Source organism: Magnolia sinica, chromosome 19, assembly GCF_029962835.1.
Source record: "Magnolia sinica isolate HGM2019 chromosome 19, MsV1, whole genome shotgun sequence".
Taxonomy (NCBI): domain Eukaryota; kingdom Viridiplantae; phylum Streptophyta; class Magnoliopsida; order Magnoliales; family Magnoliaceae; genus Magnolia; species Magnolia sinica.
This window is the reverse complement of record NC_080591.1, coordinates 61,097,395-61,117,639: the sequence shown is the minus strand read 5'-3', so window position 1 is coordinate 61,117,639 and position 20,245 is coordinate 61,097,395. Positions and strand designations below refer to the sequence as shown.

The window sequence follows — 20,245 nt, the reverse complement described above, 5'->3', positions numbered from 1 at the left end:
TACTTAAGATCAGAGCTCAACAACAAGACTCTCCTCCTGAGCTGATTAGATTGATCTCGACCTGAGAGGCGGGATATCCAGAGAAAATCACACCTCATACCAGGAAAGGAAATATTTGGCAAGATTTTAGGCGAAGATAATGCTGATCGAAGGCTCGGCGATACTTTTGGAAATAGATCCCCATTCAAATAAGAACCCTTCAACATATTTAGCATATCCCACCAAGGTATGCAAGTCTAACGTATCCCACTAAGATATATAAGTTTAGGAGTCGCCTAAGCACACTATAAATACACCTACAACTAGTGGAGGAAGGTAAGCACCAAAACCCTAACTCAAGTCACATTGTTACTTTAATTCGACTCGCCTGACTTAGGCATCGGAGGGTCCCCAACCATAACCAGTGCCCCCGCCGTCCTTTACACACTACTAGTGCAGGTATTCGTATGCCTGCAGGTGCAACTCTTGTCCATCTAAATGCAAGTAACAATATTTTGGCGACGTCTGTGGGAAAGATAAGAAGCCATTAAGTTCCCCTCAACATTAATACGGCCAGCCATCCTTCACCTCTCCTACCCCAATGGCCAATAAGAACAGAAGGGCACTCAGTACAGCTGAGCTTATGCAAGAGGAGCATCATGAGAGTCCCCACGCTTCATAGTCGGCTTCCCGTTCTCAGCCACCATCAACGGTGATGCACAAAAATTCCAAAACTAAGGAAGCCGGCTTGTCTCCCTAAAAAACTAGGTATGAGCTCTGACCATAAACATCGACTGTATCATGAGATTACTGGAAAGGCAACATGTAGCCCCCGCTGATCAACACATAGAGTTGGAAGCAACAACTGAACAATCTCGTCCACTGTTAGTGCACTGATTTGTGCATCTTGTTTGTCAATCACGTGAGTCTTTGTGTCATGTAGTTGGTTAAGCCTTTGGAAGCTGAATACTGAACACAGAAGAATACAAGAGCATCAAGGAGCAAAGAACATGTAAATGAGATGCCTTGGTGAGCCTAACCCTTGACCCAAAACAACCTTTGAACCTTTAGATGATATTGTTTTAATAGGTAAACCTTGTTGATTATCCATTAGCCTTAGGAACCTAATTAGAATATGATAAGTAAAGCTAGAAGAGGTGCAAAGATGTTGTGAAAACATACACCCAAAACAGTAGACTTCAAGTGGTGCTTAATCCCATCGAGCATACCATGGCATCAAAGATCCCCTTGATGACATTGAAGGGAAGTCAGATATGTCTAGCTAGAAATTCACGTTTCATCTGATTTTCTCGATGGCATCAAAGTCTCCTTCGATGGCATCGAAGACCACTCGATGTCATTCAAATGTAATTTAAATATGTCTAGTAAGAAATATATCATATATTTAATTTTCTTGATGGTATCGAAGTATCCTTCGATGGCATCGAAGACCTTTTGATAGCATTGACAGAACTGTTGTCTGCCCATTTTTTGACTGTCGGAACTCGAACTTCTTATAAAGGGCATTCGGTTCTTGGGCATTAATATGGGTTTTTAGTGCAATAGAAGCTTAGGTAAATCTATGTTCATATCCCTCATCCCAAGCATCTAAAGCAAAGAGTTTTAAGTCATCTTCCTTGAGATTAACACTCTAATGTGGATTCTAACCTCTACCTTAAAGATGTACTTGAAGTCTTCAATTTTCTAGAGATGAGACTCAACCTCTATAGGTATACCATTATCTAAATCCTCTAGAAGACCCATTTTTAGATAAATTCCCTGGAAAATATAACTTTTCATTAGTTGTAGGAAATTCAACTAACCTCCCATTACCTTGATCACGTCAAAAGATCACTACATGTAAGGTGTTTGATCTTGGAACAGTAGCCTTTACAAAGCATCAACATCATGATCGGAGAGAGCAAAAATGAGCTAATTAAAGCACGGTAGAGCATCAATCAAGCAACCTGAAATGACGCTATGAAAGGGGCTCAATTCAACAAGTTATTAAGTGTAAGAGTCAGTAAACTCTCATTCCTTGTGTAGGATTGAGGGTAAGAGTTTATAACCTAAAATTGACTAAGTTCTTGTTTAGGACCTTGACTCTTGTGTAATAAATCAAGTCATTGTGTAGGCCACTGGGCACGAATATTTATATGTCAGTCTTTGTGGGAGCCTTCGGCTAGAGTGAACATAAGTCTTTGGACTAAGACAGTGGTTGTTGGTTAGCCTATACAAAACCAACTAAAGTCTCTTGCTGGAGCCTCTGATGGGAGTGTACGTCAGTCCATTTGTATCAGACTAAAACGTTCTATCTATACCACCTATCTTGTGAAGTTCACACCTGGAATTGGAACGCTCATTACTGATGTGCAAATCATATAGATATTAGTTCTGATTAGGACCCGTTTGGGCTCATTACACATCTAAAGCAATTGGCATGGATTATTAGAATAAGGAAAGTGATACATAACCATTTGTTTCTCATTTTTTTCCAACAATCAATACCAACCACCTTTTGGGCCAAATCGGACTATTTAATTGGTAATCCGTTAAGGGCATGATTAAAATTGCAATCCTTTGTCTAAATTCATGTGATTAGATTTAGTTATACTAGCCACCATAGTGACCTCAATCAGTGAAGATTTTTTACAAATCTAGACTTGTAATATTAGGATTCAATTAATGTATTGCATGCAGTTGCGTTTATGTCCAATTCAAACAATGATAAAAATACAAATGATCACTATTTAGCAAGGGCGTGAACGGGGTGGAGTAAATGGTGTTAGTAATGTAAAGCTGAAAGGCTTATCTTACTCGTAGGTGTTGAGTGTTTTAGATTTGCATAATCGGCATCGCTTAGTTTCATATTCAGGAGAATCACTTGTATGTTATGACTGCTTCCCACAAGAGGAGTGATGATGGTGTGACCGATTCTCGCTAGGATTGAATGGTTGGCCCCATGTTCATTTTAGGCAGTTCAATTAAAAGTTCCAATCAATTGAATTGATAAATTTTACCTGATATTTAGTTTTATTCATAAATTATTTTATATAAACAATCTGCTAATATGAATATATTTTTAATTTGTTACAATTCCAACTCAAGTGTAAGCCCCGTATCCTAGACCGTACCATTTCATAGGCTTTCGCGGTCTTCCCGGTCGAATTTCGGCAACCTTCGACCCTTAATCAGTATTTGCGCGCGACCCTGATTCTCATGCCGTCAACCCGAGTCGACTCAACCCAGGACTTGTACCTTAGCGACCGCGTCGTCGCCGCGGTTCCGATGCCGCGACTCGCGCGCCGAGGCGATACCCTGGTTGGGAGATGTGGGCCAGCGTTCGGTGCGAGGAAAACGCCGCGCGTGCGAATTCTGAGGGAATCTCTACAAGGTGTCACATCAATCAATCAACCCATCAATCTCATCATGTCAAGTACACATCACCTTTCACCCATTCCCAAGCAAGCCCTAAAAGTCAAAAAGATCTTACAAACCTATGCTTTTCTTACAACTTTTGCCCAAAAAGTCAAAAAACCTCTTACACTCCCATCCCTCTCTCCCATCCATCACTCCATCACCCATCACTCCCTCTCTCTCTCTCTCCCTTACAAGTCTCTCTCTCATTTTCAAACTTTCCCAAGCAAAAGAAAATTTCATACGTATGAGCCTCTCCCCATATCTCCCAAGCTACATGTGTGGCCCACCTTTCCATCCCTAGATCTCCCATCTCAACCATCCATTTCTCATCTTCCTCCATCAAAGAGAAGCACAAGGAGCTAAGGAAGCCAAGGGAGCAAGAATATCAAGCAGTGGGTGCCTTGATAGGGTAGTTTTTGATGTTTTTAAGATGGGCCAAGTGAGGCCAACCGATCAATGGTTTGGATCTCACTTTCGACCCTAAGATGTGGCCAATGGCCCACTTGGATCATCATGATCATTCCATGATGGGACCATTCTCCATGGACCCCATCATGATGTTTATTTTCTTGCATATTTAGGATCATCTAGACCGTCTAATTTAGTGGAGAAGGGATCTCCACCGTTGGATTTTAATTTAATGGGCCCACATGTAATGAGACCCACTTGATGTATGATTTAGTGCAAGGGAGGGCCCATAGTGCCGGGGTCCCTCCATCACGCGGGTCTCACTCTCTATCTCTCTCCTTTTTATTTTATTTTAGTTTTGTGATGATAATGAGGTTGTGTGGCCCACTTGAATGGACCCCACTATGAAGTTTGCATTTTGTCTAAGTCACCTATGTGGGACCCACTTCATGTGTGTAGTACCCACACTACCCATCATTGGTGGCCCACTTGAGCAGGCCCACTTGCATGGCCAGACCATCCAGCGTCCCTGGACGCTGGACGTTTGTTGGAAATCACAAATATCATCTTATTTCAAAGGATATGGGTGGCCCACACATATGGGTCCCACCTTGATGTATGTATTAAATCCATGCTGTCCATTCCTTTCCCAAGCTTGTTTTAGGCGTTGAGCCGAAAGATGGGACCAATCAGACTTTCAGGCGGGCCATGGCATGACAAACAACGGGTTTACCATTGAATTATTCCCTGTTGTTTCTATACACTGAAACAGGCCCAATATTGGGCTTGTTTCGCGTGTCTGGAGCCATGGAAGGCCGTTGGACGGAGTAGATTGTTTAGATGTGGACCCCACCTGCAAAAACCACAGCATAATTGAAATAAAAAAATACAAACACAGCAGCTATTGCTGCTGTGTCAGACGGCAGCAGGCGCTGCCTGCGCACAGCGTCCAGCGGACAGGCGACCGGAAAGCTAAGCACGGCTGTAGCCGTGGGCCCCACCTTGATGTTTATCTATCATCTAATCCGTTCATAGGGTGGGCCACTACCTGACGTGGGTCCACCCCAAAAATCAGCCTGATCCAAGACTCAGGTGGCCCACACCGTAGGAAACAGTGGGATTGAACCTCTACCTTTGAAATCCCTTTTGGGGGCCACAGAAGTTTTGGATCAGGGTGAAATTTGTTCCCACCCTCCATCTAGATCTACTTGACCTTACCAACGGGTTGGATGGAAAGAAAACATTATGGTGGGCCCCACATGGAGCCCACAAGGATGTATGTGTTCCATTTCCACCGTCTGCCTGGACGGTGGAGCCCACTGTGATGTTTGTAATTCGTGGGCCCGTGGATTGCGTGCGTGTGTGAAGCGTGCGTGTGTGGGTGTGTGCGTGTGTGTGTATATATATATATATATATGTACATATATATAATATTATATAATATTGTATGTATTGTATATATATATATATATTATATATATTATATTATATATAACTTATCGATGGTTGAGGCCCACTTTGATATGTATGTAAGGCCCATGGGTCGAGGCCCATTTGAGGTATTAGGGGCCTATGGTTTTAAGGCCCATTAAGATGTATTGGGGCCTATGGGCTGAGGCCCATTTGATGTGCATTTGGGGCCCCATTGGTGTGGCCCATTTGATACACATAAGGTCCATAAGGTTAGGCCCATTTGATGCATTCTAAAGCCCACGGGTTATGGCCCATTGCAATGTACATAAGGCCCATTGGTGCGGCCCATTGATGTGGCTCACTTGATGAATATGAGGCCCATATGATACGGCCCATTTGATGTATTGAAGGCCCAATGGGATATACCTAAGGTCCATTGCAATGTGCAATCCCAAAATGATTTATGTAATGATGTTTATGACGGGCTATACCTTGGGAGCAATGGCGGTTTGATGTCCCCATTGCAAGTATAGTGTTGGTTAAATGTCCGCATTATGACTTCCCCTAGGGCCCATGCTTGTGATGTGTAGGCCGTCTAGGCCTATCTTCGTTATGAATATCATCCATCCTATATAACATATTTAGTTCTATGATTCATGATCATATGCATCATACGCATGCTTGATATGAGAAATGACTGATCATAGCATATACCTTTGGGCAGATTGTTTAGGGGCTCCCATACAGGGGGTGTTGCCCTACATGAGCGCACGATACGCGCAGGATTGCTGCATGATTGGATAGTGTGATTTATGCATTCGTATTGTGTGATATGGTTACTGTACGCCCTAGCGACATCAGGGCCATAGCCTCCACACACGTATCGTGGTTGGCAGGATTAGATACCGAAAATACTGTTCTACATGGGGTGCGATAGATATCACTGGGTGAAAGTCCCTAAACCCTTATGGTACCAAGAGGTTGCTCCAACGTCTAGACCGAGGGGGTGCATGAGCGCTGAGTGCCGATTACCAGACGGTTGTGCTTTCCACTGTGTCGTGGTTGGTTGGAAGGGGGTGCGGCCTTACCCGCCAGAGAGTAGGGGGCAATGCTAGGCTGAGTCTGAACAGCTCGAGGAATGGGTCCGCTATTGACAAGCCGAGCCCAATTTTGGCAGGCGGATAGTGAGGTCTTTTTCACTCACCTTATTACGCGCGATGGGGCAGCAATCTGGCTTGAAGTGTACTAGACCCCGGTGATATCCCAGATTTTTGAGCTGTATTGATGTGGACTTAGATCAGGATTTGTATGCTTGAGTTGCATTTCGCATTGCATGGCCTTAGTAGGGCCGACATCATCATCCTTTGCACCGCATGGCCTTGCTACGGCTAATGGTATTCTTGGCATTCATCAGCATTGTAAGACCCATATCCTAGTTCGTACTGTTCCATCAAGTCCTGCGATCCTTCCTGTCGAATTTCGGCAACCTGTGACGTATAATCGACGTTGCGATCGACCCTAAGTCGTATGTTGTAGATTTGAGTTAGCTTAATTCGAGACTTGTACCATTGCGACAGCACCGTCGTCGCGGTTCCAACGCCGCGTATCTCGTTCCGATCTGATACCCTGGCAGGAAGATGTGAGCCAGCGTTTATTTCGACGAAACGCCGCTCATTTGCAATCCCAAGAGAATCTCTACAATATGTCAAATCAATCCCATCAATCAATCCCATCCATCACCTCATGTCAAGTACAAAGCAACCCATGCTTTCTCTCTCCAAAGTCAACCCTTTCTCACCCTCTCTCTTACACACCCATGCTAGTCAAGTACACATCACCTCACCCATCACTCACATCCATCACTCTCTCTCTTTACATCCCATCTCCCTCTCTCTCTCTCTCTCATTTCTCAACTCAATTCCAAGCAACAAGTGAGCTCACGTCCAAGCTTCTCCATGTGAGAGAAATGTGATTTTGGTGGCCCACTTTCCCATCCCAAACCCTCCATCCTAGCCTTTCATTTCCCATCTTCCACCGTTAAAGTGAAGCTCAAGGAGACCGACATTCCAACGGACTGAGAAGATCGACTGGTGGGTGCTTATTAGACTAGATTTTTCATGTTTTATGATGGACAAAGTGAGGCCTACCGAATCAATGGCATGGATCTCACTTTGGACCACTAGGTGTGGCCGATGGCCCACCTTGATGCTCATGATCATTCCATGATGGGGCCATTCTCCATGGACCCCATCATGATGTTTATCTTCTTTGCATGCATAGGGTCATCTAGACCGTCTATTTTGGTGGAGAAAGGATCTCCACCGTTGATTTTCAATTTAATAGGCCCACATGCAATGGGACCCACTTGATGTACGATTGGATGCTTGAAACGGAGGGCCCATAGTGCCGGGGTCCCTCCATCACACGTGTCCCACTCTCTTTCTCTCTCTCTCCCTCTCTTGTTATGTATGTATTTTATGTATGATGGAATGGCCATATGGCCCACCCGAATGGACCCTACCATGAAGCATGGTTTGGACCCAATCCATTTGTGAGTGAGGCCCATCTTGCATGTGTATGTGATCCACACCACCCCACCATGTGATGGCCCGCCTAATCAGGGCCCACCCCAATGCAGGTGTTATGTCTAGACATCCAGGGACGTCCCTAGACGTTAATTGAAAACACAAATAATAGCTTTTCCAAAGCTTATTGGGTGTGCCATTCATGTAGGCCCCACCTTGATGTAAGTGTTCAATCCATGCCGTCCATTCTATTCTCGAGTTTATTTTAGGCGTTGGACAAAAAAACGAAGCTGATCCGAGTATCTGGTGGGCCATAGCATGAGAAATTGTGATGGTTACCGTTGAAAAATCAACTGCTGTTTTTATTCATCAAAACATATTCAATATTGGGCTTGTTTGGCTTGTATTAAACCATGGGACCCAATGGCAAAGTTAGATTCCATTAATACGGGCCCCATACACGAAAAACCACGACATTTCGTGTTTTCAAAAATAAAAAAATAAAATATACATGCAGCAGACGCTGCTGCTGTCAGAGACGCAGGCAGCGCCTGCTGCTGGCGGGCGGACGAGAGCAGACCCATAGCCCTAGCCGTGGGCCCCACCATGGTGTATATTTGTCATCCAATCCTTTCATTAGGTGGGCCCCTGCTTGAAGTGGGCTCCCGCCGAAGATCCGGCCGATCTGACGCTCAGGTGGCCCACATTATAGGAAACAGTGTGAATTGAACACTACCATTGAAACCTTTCTTGGGTCCACAGAAGTTTTGGATCAAGCTTAAATTTGTTTTTCCCTTTCATTCAGGTCACTGTGACCTTATCAACGGGTTGGATGGAAAACAAACATTATACTGGGCCCCACGTGGGACCCACAATGATGCATGTGTTTTATTGGTACCGTCCACAGGCAGTGGACGGTTGGAGCCCACAGGGATGTATGTGTTTCATGGGCACCGTCCACTGATGCTGGACGGTGGCACCCACCATGGTCTATATGTTGTATCTGCACCGTCCACCCTGGACGGTGGGACCCACCCCTGTAGCTGCTCCGTGTGTGTGCGTGCGTGTGTGTGTGTGTGTATATATATATATATTACATTGTATATATATTATATATATTATATTTTTAATATACCTGATGGTAAGCCTTCATGTGGACCCCCACCATGATGCATGTGCTGCATCCAAGCTGTCCAATCATTTTGAAAGCCCCTTTTAAGGCTTGAGACAAAAAAAAAGAGATAGATCTGTAGTTCAAATGGACCCCACCTTGGCATATGTTTGGGGCCCATCTTGATTTACTTATGGCCGTCCATTAAGGCTCACCTTGGTATATATCTAGGGCCCATATGATTAGGCCCATTTGGTATGCATAAGGCCCATATGATTAAGCCCATTTGGTATGTATAAGGCCCCATATGATTAGGCCCATTTGGCATGCATAAGGCCCATGTTACAAGGCCCATTGTGATGTTTTCAAAGGCCCATGGGACATGGCCCATTGCAATGTATATAAGGCCCATTGATGCGGCCCACTTGATTTATATAAGGCCCTTATGAGGCGGCCCATTTGATGTATCTGAGGACTATGGGTCGAGGCCCAATGAGATGTATATAGGTCCATTGCAATGTGTGATTCTCTATGGTTTGTGTAATGATATTTTATGGCGGGCCATGCCTTGGGAGCAATGTTTGTTTGACGTCCACATTGTAAGTACAATGTTGGTTAAATGTCCGCATTGTAACTCTCCTTAAGGCCCATTGATAGGCCCATACTTGTTGATAGTTCATTACTTTATAACATGCTTAGTGCACTTCCATGATTCATGCCCATACGCATCATATGTATGCTTGAGATGAGGAATGTTTGATCATAGTATAAGCCGTTGGGCTGAGACATTTACGGGACTCCTTATGAGACGGAGTGCCCCACATGATCGCGTGGTACGTGCAGGATTGCTGCATGATTACACGGTGTGACTCATGCATCTCGCATATGTGTGACTTGATCACTGCACGGCCTAGCGACATCAGGGCCGTGGCTCCACAGACACATCGTGGATGGCCGTATCGGATACCGAAAATGCTTGGTTCTAGCACTGTGGGCACTTAGGATGTCCTTGGGTGAAAGTCTCAGAACCTTTTTGGTACCAGGAGATGCTCCAACGTCTAAACTGAGTGGATACACGAGCGCCCGAGTGCCGAATACCAGTAGGCCGCATCTCCCACTGTGTCGTGGTCGGTTGGAAGGGGGTGTGACCTTATCCGCCCGAGTGAGGGGGCTATAAGCTAGGCTGAGTTTGACCAGCTCGCAAATGAGTCCGCTATCGACGAGCCGGGTAGGTATTGGCAGACTACTGGTCAGGCGGATAGTGTGGTCTTTTTCACTCGCTTGACTGTGCAACTAGGGAGGAGACAGTCAGTGTGAGGTGTATTAGACCCCGGTGATATCCAGAGAGGAACTGTATTGATATGATGAGTACTAGCACGCTTGCTTTGCATCTCGCATATGACATTTGACTACATAGGCCTTGCATCGCATGGCCTTGGTATGGCCGATAACATTCATGCCTTGCATCACATAGCTTTGATATAGCTGATAGCATTCATTGACTTACCGCATATTTCCGCATTACTCTGATATTATACACTTGGCACTCGTCTTACACACACTTTCACCACCCTCTAAGCTTTTTATAAGCTTATGCACGATAGATGCGTGCAGGTGGTGTTAGGTTGCAGCAGCGTTGAGCTTGGAGCGTGCAGCTGAGCTTCTGGAGTTTCTGTTACTTTCATTATATTGTATTTCCCTTTCATACGCATTGTACTTAAAGTTTTTGATATAGTGGATATGTGGTGTTGTTGTTTTGTGACTTGGTTATGCTTGTGGTTATGCTCCATTACAAAAAAATCATACTAAAAATTCTCCTTGTAGGATCCCAGGATCGGAATCTGGCGTATGGGCGCTAGGAGCCGAGAATGGGGTGCTACGGAGGCTGTCGGCACCGGATTCGGCAATCGAGAATTTTGTGAGCCCATTTTTCGAGTTTGGGGCGTGACAAGCATGTTCCGCATTACTCTGATACTGCATTACCACCTTGAGCATACACTTTCACCACCCTCTAAGCTTTCTATAAGCTTATGCACGACCGTTGCGTGCAGGTGACGTTGAATCGCAGCAACGCTGAGGCTTGAGCACGTAGCAGATCTTTTTTGGAGCTTTTGGTCTATTATCATTGTATTTCCCTTTATGCTCATTGTACTTGTAAAGTTTTTAATCATAGTGGAAATGTGATGGAGTTTTTGGTTGTTGTTTGTGGGTTATGCCTTTGGCTATGCTTATTACGAATCAAACTGATGTTGAAAATTCTCCTTGTAGCATCTCAGGATCGGAACCTGGCGAATGGGCGCTGGGAGCCGAGAATGGGGTTCTACGGAGGCTGTCGGCGCCGGATTAGGCCATGTTCATTCTAGGCAGTTCAATTAAAAGTTCCAATCAATTGAATTGATAAATTTTGCCTGATATTTAGTTTTATTCATAAATTATTTTATATAAACAATCTGCTAATGTGAATGTATTTTAATCTGTTACAATTCCAACTCAAGTGCATCAAGTTTCTGCCTTAACTAGCTTAAATTATGTTCAATGGAAAGAGTCTATACAAATTGTCTTATGTTGCTTGCAATTAGACATTGCATTGGATTACCTAGAATCTCTAAATCATCAGAAAATGCTACTGAGTCAGAGGTTAATCATTATAAGACATGGTACGGATCTAATAGTATGTGTCTCAAAACCATAAAGCACTTGATTTCTGAGATAATGAGGGGTGCCATGCCTAATATAGATAAGGCCAAAGTTTTTTGATCGAAATGAGAAATCAATTCAAGAAATTAGATAAGGGTGAAGCGGGTTTCTTACTGAATAAATTAACCTGTTCGTCCTATGATTGAAAAGAAAACAATTGTGAATATATTATAGAGAAGATTGAAGTGGTTTCTAAGATCCGCTCTTTGAGCCTGTAAATTAAAGATGACCAATTGGTTCACTTGGTTGCGAACAACTTACTTCCTCAATACAGTACGTTCTTAGTAAACTATAGTACTCTAAAAGATAAATGGACGCTGGACGAACTAATTTCTCAGTGTGTCCAAGAGGAGGATAGAATCAAGACACTAACCAAGGTATAAAATATTAATCTAGTAACCTTAGGACATGGACATAGACATAGACATTGACATTGACATAATGGAAAGAGAAAAAGGAAACAAAGTTCTAATACGAAATCCTTAGATCCTCCGGTTGGAAATCTTAAAAATCAACTTGGGAATGTATTGAGCAATAAGCGGGCTAAAAAAATAATTGCTTGTTCTATAAGAAGTCGGGCCATCAAAAGAAAGATTGCATAAAGTACAAGCAGTGACTTGTAAAGAAGGGTTATGATTCTATTATAGTCTGTTTTGAATCCAATTTAACTGATGTATCGGTAAATTCTCGTTGGATATATTCGAGAACAACTATTCACATATGTATTTCTCTTCAGGACTTGTTACAAAGTAGGTCACTAACTGATGCAAAACATTCAGTATATGTAGGCAATGTCGTTAAAGTTGACGTGGAGGCAGTCGGAGTTTGCAGGCTTAGGTTAGGGTGTTAAGTTATTTATTGAATCTAGTAGATACATTTCGTGTGCCTTTTATAAAGTGTAATTTGATATCTATTTCTCATTTGGATAAATTAAGTTATTCTTTTCAATTCGAGAATAAAAGATTGAGTATTTACTTCGATTTAATTAAAGTTGGTACTAGCTCTATGGTGAATAACCTATACCAACTAGACTTGAATGCCTCACACATCTATAATGTAAATACCCGGCATGTAAATAAACTAGGATCTAAGCGAAGACTAGAGTGAAATTTCTCCATGTTGTGGCATAAGTAATTATGTCATATCTCTCGTGAGAGATTGGATAGGCTGGTGCGAGAATGGATTCTTCATTCTCTAGACTTCTCTAACTATAAAATGTGTGTTGATTGTACTAGGGGCAAACAGGCCATAACTAAAAAAGAAGGGTACAACAAAGAGTATAAGACGCTTTGAGGTAATACACACAAACATTTGTGGTTCATTCCCTATAGCATCTTGGAATGGGGATAAATATTTTATCACTTTTATGGATGACTACTTTCGTTTTGGGTGTATTTATCTTATCAATGAAAAATTAAATGCCCCAGATATTTTTAAAATCCATAAGGCTGAAGTTAAAAATCAACTCGATAAGAAGATTAAGGTTGTCAGGTCTGACAATGGTGGTGAATACTATGACAGATATGACGAATCATGCCGCAATCTAAGACCCTTCGCAAGATAACTATAAGATTGTGGCATTGTCGCCTAGTACAACATGCCTATGACCTTAGTACATAATGGTGTGGCTGAAAGATGCAATCACACCCTTACAAATATGGTGCATAATATTAAGCAATTTGACATTGTCAAAATCTTTGTGGGGTGATGCAATCAAAACTGCAATTCATATCCTTAACATGATCCCCAACAAAGTAGTAAGTAAAACTTCTTTTGAGTTGTGGAATGGGAGAAAACCAAGTATCTGATATCTACATGTTTTGAGATGTCCTATTGAGGCTAAAGTTTATAACCCGCATGAAAGAAAATTGATCCCAGAATCATAAGTTGTTTATTTATAGGATACCTAGAAAAGTCAAAATATTATCGGTTCTACTGTCCTTCCCACTCTATCAGGATTATTGAGACTGAGAATGCCAGATTCATTGAGGATACTGAAAATAGTGGGAGTACAAACATTAGTGATTTTATATTTGAGGAATAAATGACTGCGATTTCCATTGCGGTCATTCCAGACCTCGTTGGTATGAATTCTACAGTTGAGCTTGTAATCACTGCAGATCACCACGATAAATCTCTTATACTGATGAAGAAAATCAAAATCATACTCAAAAGGATGAACAATTGAGAATATCTGAAAGAGAGAGGAGGCTTGTTAATCGACATGATTATATTATATATTTGCATGAGCACGAGTTTAACATGGGGGTGGAAAAGGATCCTGAATTCTTTACACAGACCAAATAAAGTGCCAACCCTTCTTATTGGATTGATGCCATGAAGGATGAGTTGAAATACATGAAGAATAACAAGGTATGAGATCTTATTGAGCTACCCTAAGAAATAAAGTCGATTAGTTGTAAATGGGTGTTCAAAACCAAACGGGACTCTAAAGGTGATGTAGAAAGATATAAAGTCAGGCTTATTGTCAAGGGTTTTAACCAACATGAAGGCATTAATTTTAAGTAGACATTCTCATTAGTATCTAAGAAAGACTCATTCAGGATCATAATGGCTCTTGTGGCTCATATGGATTTGGAGTTATATCAAATGGATGTAAAGACTACGTTTCTTAATGAAGATCTAAACAAAAACGTATATATATGTTGTAATCTAAAGGTTTTGTAACTGATGGCTCAAAACTTATGGTTTGTAAACTAAAGAAATCTATTTGTGGGTTAAAATATGCATCACGATAGTGTTATCTGAAGTTTCATGAAGTGATTTTCTCATATGGTTTTGTAGAAAATACTGTAGATGAATGCATCTACGTTAAAATCAGTGGGATTAGGTTTGCCATATATATTGGTTTTGTATGTTGATGACATTTTGTTAGTTAGCAGTGACATCAGGATGTTGAGTGATACCAAGAAATTCCTATCTCAAATGTTTGAGATGAAGGACCTTGGTGACGCCTCTTATGTTATCGGCATTAAGATACGTCGTGGCAGATTATGCGGACTTCTTAACTTGTCATAAAGAGCCTATATTGATAGGGTACTTAAAAGGTATGACATGCAAAATTATGCTCCTAGACAATCACTCATTGTAAAGAGTGATAAATTCGGCTAGTTCTAGTGTCCTAAGAATGATTTGGAAATAATCGAATGAAGAATTTTTTCTACGCGTCAATAATAGGGAGCATCATGTATGCTCAAGTCTGCACGCAACCGGATATTTTTTTTTGTAGTTTGAATGTTGAGTAGATATCTATCTAATTCAGGGATGCAACATTAGATAATTGTAAAGAAGGTGTTGTTCTACCTGTAAAGAAAAAATGACTTCAAACTCACATACAAAAGATCTTATCACTTAGAGTTGGTTGGATACTCAAACGTAGATATGCTGGCTGCGTTAATATAAAGAAGTCCACCTCAGGCTACATCTTTATGATGGTTGGTGGGATTATGTCTTGGAAAAACGTGAAATAGTCAACCATAACCTTATCCACCATGGAAACTGAGTTCATTGCTTGTCACGAGGCATCTAATCATGCATTGTGGTTACAATATTTTTCTTAGGTTTGCGGGTACTAAAACATATTATAAAACTATTAAGAATCTTTTGCGATAATTCAGCTACGATTTCATTCTCTAGTAACAATAAGCATTTATGAGGGTCGAGGTATATCAACATCAAGTATCTTATTGTGAACGAAAGAGTTCAGATCATCTAGTGTATGCAGAATTCATCGGCACTAAGCAGATGATTGCGGATCTGCTCACTAAATGGCTTCCTATTACGTCATTTTAAGAGCATGTAACATTCATGAGAATCATTGATCCCACAGATGTATTCAGTTAGGAGTTGAGAGTATTTTATTTTCATATGCATTGAAGAGATCTCATTAATAAAGTTTTAATAATTCTGATATAAAGTTAATTTCTGTTTCTCTCTATATATGCGCAATTTGTTTTGAGTAAGCAGAACTAAAGACATGTCTCGTTGGATACTTTTAAAAGCTCCAGGACCTCTTAAGAATAGACACATATAATCACACTACGTGTGTAATCCTTATATCACACTTTCTAGTTCTTGATTTATGTCATTAAGATTGGTAGTATTTGTGACTATGCTTAGTCTTTCTTCGCTTATATTAAATGTTGTGATGACAATCGTGATCCGATACTAAAGGTCTTGATGGACCAGATTGTAATAACATTGCCCGTATTATCCAACAATTATATTGGTTAATTATTCAAATTAAAACATGTTTTTCAAAGATTAATCATTGAGATTGATTAATGTGGCCCAAATGAGAGAATGCAAGAATTTCATAAAGCGGGCCTTATTGATCAATATTCTAGATTGCCCTAAGGGTTGGATAATGTGATTGGGAATGCCAGTGGACGCCACTCAGATATGATACATTTAAAAATCGTGTAAGGGGTGGTACACTACAACTGTGTCACACATACAATGTTATAGTTGGACTACGATTATCAAATTTGTGTGGAGCCTTCGGGAGAGGTGTTTCGATGGGTTCCAAACTAATTAACCCTCTAAGCTATATAAACAGGGCTGGGTCCTTAATTGTACATACGACTGAATCCTCTAATCTTATCCCAGTGCTTCTCTAAAGGAGTAAGGTGTGAAAAATCTCGGCTATTTCCTACGGCTATGGCTTCTCAATCAGGTACGCCTTTAATTTAGTTATCGGATCTTCATACCCGATGCATAGCATGGTCCTTTGCAATTCTACATACAATTTACACAAAGTAAATAATGTGCATTAGTACGAGCAGAGAAAGTGTATAACCCTTCTTTTTTTTCCCGTCACCATGATCCCTTACTTAAAATCTTAGGTGGCAAATCAAATGGCATCTCACAATAAAAAGATTTTGGATTCTCTGATTTTTTAAGATTTTACAAGATCTATCCAACTAAAAAATTTTGAGTTAACGGTAACTCCAAATTAAATATCTGACACTGCAAGTTAAACCACAAAACCATACGAATAAAAGCCTAACAAAGTCACATGTGAGTGAGATCCCTGTAACTCCAGCATTCAAAGAATTTGAATTTAATTACCAAATCAACTTTCATATCCTAAATCAAAGTAGATATGTGATGTTTGACACAATGATTGTGATATTGAAATATATACATTGCTATAAAAAAAATGATGAAATTCTAAGCCTCAAATAGGCCATAAGTATATGATTAAAATTAAGCAACTAATCAACACATTGTAATTATTGAATTAATTTTAGTAATGCAGTTAATAATTAAATTATTTTGAGATATCATCAGCTAGTCATGTATACCATGGATATCGGTAGCCTAAGGCGACCTATGTTACACGTGCAACTTTCTAACCTTTAACAATGAGCATAACAAGGAGGGATGCCGCCAGATGACCACTGGATTCCAAATACTTTTGAATTCCTCTATCCACGCTGCAAAATGACCCTACTCCAATTCCTTGAAACGACCCATGAGCTAATTTATCTACGAGCATATATGGGTCCCAGTGATGTATTCAGGCCATCCAAGCTCTCAATCAGACATATCACCTCATATCATTCTGTTTCCCAAACTTTATCCTGGTCCAACACTTAGGTGGGCCACAATGCAGGGAACAATCTAAGAGAGAATACCCACCTTGATTTTCACAGGTGCCCACCTGAATTGAAAAACATCTTGATTTTTGGTCTGACCCTTCATCCAGGGTAGTTGAATGGGTCAGAACAGCCTAGATTCAATATACACAAAACAAGGTGGGTCCTCCATTCAAATCAAGGGTGGCCGTTCCCTCCCAACTTGTACCCCATCTTGTGGCCTACCTAATTCAGTAATCATCCTAATTTTCTTACCTAATGCGGTGGTGTTTTATATTGCATTTACTCTGTTTAGGTTATCTGGATGTTTTATACTATTTCTTACCAAATGCGGCAGTGTGTAATCTTGAGGGGAATTTACACTAAGTTGGCCACTCATCTATCAAATATACAACCATACAGGTAGTGATATGCATGGTTAGACTTGATGAGGAGCAGGGTGCGATCGTCAGGGATGCATAACTGTATTTGCCTGGAGGAGTTGCGTGATCTTGTGACTTATATTTATATGTTTTTTGTTATCCTTCATGTATTAAATAATGTAAATCTTGTACTTGTTTAAATTCAGAGACAATGGTTTGTATAAGTTATTATGGGCAACTTCTTGTACATTCTAAACGTAAATGAAATTTTTCATTATTTATGATTTGTCCATTTTACGCTCATCTGCTTATTCTGATAATTGAAAAGAAAAATATTATATATTGAATTTGACCATCCTCTAAGGTTAACACTCGGGTTTTTGGGAAACGGGTCGTGTACTCGGGTCCTGAAAAGTCGGGGTGTTACAGTAATCCTTATATCACACTTCCTAGTTCCTAATTTATGTCATTAACATTGGTAGTATTTGTGACTATGTTTAGTCTTACTTCACTTATATTAAATGTTGTGATGACTACCGTGATCCGATACTAGAGGTCTTGATGGACCATATTGTAATAGCATTGCCCGTATTATCCAACAATTATATTAGTTAGTCATTCAAATTAAAATATGTTTTTCAAAGATTAATCATTGAGATTGATTAATGTGGCCCAAATGAGAGAATGTAAGAATTCCATAAAGCGGGCCTTATTGATCAACGATCTAGATTGCCCTAAGGGTTGAATAATGTGATCGGGAATACCAGTGGACGCCACTCAGATATGATACATTTAAAAATCGTGTAAGGGGTGCTGCACTACAACTGTGTCACACATACAGTATTCTAATTGGACTACAATTACCAAATTCGTATGGAGCCTTTGGGAGAGGTGTTTTGATGAGTTTCAAACTAATTAACCCTCTAAGGCATATAAACAGGGCTGAGTCCCTAACTGTACATACGATTAAAGCCTCCAATCTTATCCCAGTGCTTCTCTAAAGGTGTAAGGTGTGAAAAATCTCGGCTATCTCCTACAGCAATGGCTTCTCAATCAGGTATGCCTTTAATTCAGTTATCGGATCTTCATACCCGATGCATAGCATGGTCCTTTGTAATTCTACATATAATTTACACAAAGTAGATAATGTGCATTAGTATGAGCAAAGAAAGTGTCTAATCCTTTTTCTTTTTCTTTTTTCTGTCACCATGATCTCTTACTTAGAATCATAGGTCGCAAATTAGATGGCATCTCATAGTAAAAATTCTTGGATTCTCTGATTTTTTAAGATTTTACAAGATCTATCCAACTAAAAAAAATTTGAGTTAATGGTAACTCCAAATTAAATATCTAACACTGCGAGTCAAACCACAAAACCATACGAATAAAAGGCCTAAAAAAGTCACATATTCCAGGGCGTTACACATGTGAGTGAGATCCCTGTTACTCCAGCATTTAAAGAATTTGAATTTAATTACCAAATCAACTTTCATATCCTAAATCAAAGTAAATATGTGATGTTTGACACAATGATTGTGATATTGAAATATATACATTGCTATAAAAAAAAAAATGATGAAATTCTAAGCCTTAAATAGGCTGTAAGTATAGGATTAAAATTAAGCAACTAATCAACACATTGTAATTATTGAATTAATTTTAGTAATGCAGTTGATAATTAAATTATTTTGAGATATCATCAGCTAGTCATGTATACCATAGACAACGGTAGCCTAAGGCCACCTATGTTACAGGCGCAACTTTCTAACCTTTAACAATGCCTAAGGCGACCTATGTTTCAGGTGCAACTTCCTAACCTTTAACAATGAGCAAAACAAGGAGGGATGCTGCCAGATGACTCCTGATTCCAAATACTTTTGAATCCCTCTATCCACGCTGCAAAATGGCCCTTCTCTAATTCCTTGGAACAACCCGTGAGCTTATTTATCTAGGAGCGTATATGGGTCCTACTGATGTATTCAGGCCATCCAACCTCTCCATCAGACATATCACCTCATATTATTCCGTTTCCCAAACTTTATCCTGGTCCAGCATTTAGGTGGGCCACAACGCAGGGAACAATCTAAGAGAGGATACCCACCTTGAATTTCACGGGTGCCCACCTGAATTGAAAAACATCTTGATTTTTGGTCTGATCCTTCATCCAGGGTAGTTGAATGGGTCAGGATTCAATATACACAAAACATGGTGGGTCCTCCATTCAAATCAAGGGTGGACGTTCCCTCCCAACTTGTACCCCATCTTGTGGCCCACCTGATTCAGTGATCATCCTAATTTTCAGGCTTTAAGGTAATAAGCCTCTACTCATCTGATCTGATGGATAGGTTGTGTTTAATACATCCATCACGTGGCCCCCACATCTGCGCTGTACCTCTACCGCTATAGCGCACCTCTGTTTTGAAATAGAAAAAGTAACGTCCTTCAGCTGACCTTTTCCAGGCCCATAGAAGTCGGGACGCAGATCGCGTGGTGGTAGATGATTAGGTGCAGCCCCGACCGTATTCTAGTTGGTGTGTCTTTTACTATGGGGCCTATCTTGATGTATGTATTCCACATCCACGCCGTCCATCCGTTTCTTTTGATGATTTTAGTAGAGAGAAAAAAGATGGAAACAGATGGACTACACAATAGGAAACAATGGTGATTGACCATTAAAAATTTCTTGTTGGCCACAAGAGTTCTGGATCA

General features: G+C 40.8%; 1 long non-coding RNA gene across 1 annotated transcript in view; it reads right to left on the bottom strand.

Annotated features, from left to right (window-relative positions):
* LOC131235547 (uncharacterized) overlaps window positions 1-19,442 on the bottom strand; it is an 85,075-nt gene extending 65,633 nt beyond the window's left edge. The window contains exon 1 of the long non-coding RNA XR_009166203.1: window positions 19,354-19,442. This is a non-coding gene — a long non-coding RNA (uncharacterized LOC131235547). The remainder of the gene's footprint in view (window positions 1-19,353) is intronic.
* Window positions 19,443-20,245: the final 803 nt, after the last annotated feature.